Consider the following 3227-nt stretch of genomic DNA (forward strand, 5'->3'; position numbering starts at 1 on the left):
AATGAGACACTGGGATGAGAAAATCCCTCCCCACCAAAAAAGTGGGAAGAGTATTGGAGAACTTGAGTTAAGTCAGTGGAGCAAAGGCATAATTCAAAATGTCCATCTGAAAGCCTTGATTGTTGTAAAAGCTTAAGAAAGAATTAAATTAGATTATAGGACCATGCTGCCAGAACCATTGGTCACACTTTCAGAGCATTCTAGCACAAAGCAGCATACCTATCAGGTCCAGCATGGACCGGTCACCAAGAAAACAAATTTTGTGTATCAGTAAAAAAAGATATTATAATCAGGACCAAAATCACAATATCATAAGCAACATATGCATCAGATTGTTTAACTTGAGAATGGACGCATGAAATAGACAATACAGAAAAGACAAGGTTCTGAATTCATACTTCCTTGTTTGGATTTTTGTGCCTAGAAAATATGAAACATCAAAAACACTGGCAGAAAAATGCCCGGACCAAACTAGGTTGATCCTACTATAAACCATGTGTAAAACTGTATTTTGGATCTTTATTCTTTCAGTAATAAATCCTCTTTCTTCAAAAGTACTGCTAGACTCATGACGACCTACTTTTTCTCCACTAGAAAAAATAAAATATATTCATTTTTACTAAGTTTCAAATGGCTAAAAGAAGTTATTAAAATAACATTTATCATGAAGGAAGTTGTGCTTTATTGTGCCAAATCAAAAAGATTAATAAATAAATAGGCGGTGTGCAAAGAAAATCATTAATGAGCAGTAAACTTTGCTTTTCATCACTAAAAGAATGCTTACTCTTCTTGTTCAATTAAATGAGGTATGTGAAGGCAGACTACGTATTATTTATTTTACACTTAAACATATGTAAATCCTCAATGAATTCTTGAATTAAAGAATATGAAAAAGTTGCTTTTGCATAAGCCTGGTTTAATTCATGCTGTATGATTCGTATATCTTTTTTTCCCACAACTCCTCTATTTGCCAATTTTACAACAGAATATGCGTTCCCCACTGCTTTCTATCAGCCCAAGCCATAGTCAAGGTACACTTAATAAAGAATACGTAAGCTTTTCACATCAGTGGAGCTATTAGGAACCAAATATTGAAGAATTGTTCTCCCCTAATGTTCTGAATAAGCCTTCCTATGGTCCCCTTCTTACTGATAGACCCAGTAGACTACTGTTCAGAATCCAAAATACCTGAGATTGCCATATTGCTAACATCACGCACAAGCTTTGCACTCAGGTGACTTGAATTCAAAATCTCAAGTGCTCTTCTAAAGTTCTTTAATCACATTTGATATCTTCTCCTCATGCCCATGAGCATCTCAGACTCTACATGGTTTAAGCTTCTTCTCATCCTGAGTTTCCTGCCTCAATAGTTCAAATAACACAGCTTAACAAATTACCCTAGTAAGAAATTTCACTCACATAGAACTCTTCCATCTCCTTAAATTCCTACATTTAATATAGATTTAGAAGCAAAATCAATGATATTTGATGACACAGCATTAGGAGCCGAAAAAAATATTAAAATGTTAACTTGCATCAATCCTTAATGAATGCTTATAAAATATGTAAAGATAGTGATAATCAAGAAAAGAGCCTAAAATGTGGGGACAAAAATCAAATGAATTCTCTAGGGAACTTCTTTTAATGGCACTATCGGAAGTTATCTAGTACAGCTATCTAGTACAGCTTTCCACTTTAGGAAGAAATGCCATTGAAAGCATTTCTCATCAGTGATCATTGCTGCTTAAAGTCTTCCAATGTAGGGGAAGTTGTTTGCTGCTTCATGAGCCGTTTTGTTCTACTAATCTAACATTTTCCTCTCTCTTATTTCATTTTCTGGTTCATATTTCATTTGGGATTTAAAATCAGAGTATAGGCTTTTCATGTTCCATAATAATATAGAGGAGGCTGGAGATTAAATTTGCATAAAATGAATAAGATCTCTGAGTTAGGACTGCCATTCTGCAAGCTTTTATAATAGAATGATTGACTCACAAAAAAAACAAACATGAAACATGCCTCTCAGTTTCAAACTTCACAGTAGGTAGGGAATGAGTAGTTAATTGCTAAAGATCAAAGACTTCCACAGAGTGATTTATTATAAAACTGTAACATCCAGTCATCATGAAGATGGCAGTTTACTCAAGGCACAGTGTACCTGTCTCTCTTTCTTTTCAGAATCCCATTCACGTTGGATTGAAACTGTCACGACGGTTCACAGGCTTTCATCTACGCCATGCCATAAGTACAGACAATGTTTGTTTGCATGATCCTCTGCCTGTTGAGAAAGGACCCATAGGCATAAAACATTCAGCATGCATTCTTCTTATACAGCTCATCAGTGGTATTTTTGCTGGTGAGGGATTAGAAAGGGTAATCATGCTTGGACTTGTTGTTATTGTTGTCACATATCATCGAATGAATGAACAGAAACTATTAGACAGATGTTGAATGGCCTGTGGGGAATCAATTGAAACATTTATTTCTCTTGACATAATTCTTTGCATCTTCTCTTGAAAACAATAGCGATGCGTTTGATTATTCTTTGTGTTCCCGGTGCCATGTTTATGTATTTTTTTTAGTGGAGAAAGCAGTTTTTGCTTTCATAATGAAAAACATAATCATATCTGCCTTCATTTTTTCCTAAAATATTAAATAGAGAAAAGCATGTCCATTTTCTTTACTCTCTATCCATGTTCACTTTCCTCCTGTACAGATTTTTGCCAATGTATTGGCTCAGGAACTTGGGAGGAACATGAATGGAAAACTGGTGACAAAGAAGTCACTTCTCTGAATGGGCAAAAAAAAAAAGTGAAGATACATCTGTATCAAAATATCACATGTACCCTATAAAGATACACAACTATTATGCACCCATAATTAGAAAAAAGAAAAAATGTGAAGATATTTGTATCCTATTTGAATGCTTACTAAAGGGTGACTTCAGCAGAAGAGGATTTTAAAAATAAAATGAAAAGAACGACACATTCTGTGGATACAAGTCAGCCTCCTTCCCCAACCACTGCTGTCGTTGCCCAAAGCACATGCTCTTGGCTTCTGTCCAAGGCTGTGCTTCCCAGGCTGTCAGAACGGCCACCCGGCAGGCTGCAACCCTTTATGAGGAATAAAGCTTTCTTTTCCAGATTTATAAACCTGCCATTCTTCAGCTGACAAGGTGAATTCCAAGATTATCTTGAAATAATTATTCTTTCTTTCTGGAAAGTCTA

The sequence above is a fragment of the Propithecus coquereli genome, unplaced genomic scaffold, assembly GCF_000956105.1.
Source record: "Propithecus coquereli isolate 6110/MARCELLA unplaced genomic scaffold, Pcoq_1.0 Scaffold6, whole genome shotgun sequence".
Taxonomy (NCBI): Eukaryota; Metazoa; Chordata; class Mammalia; order Primates; family Indriidae; genus Propithecus; species Propithecus coquereli.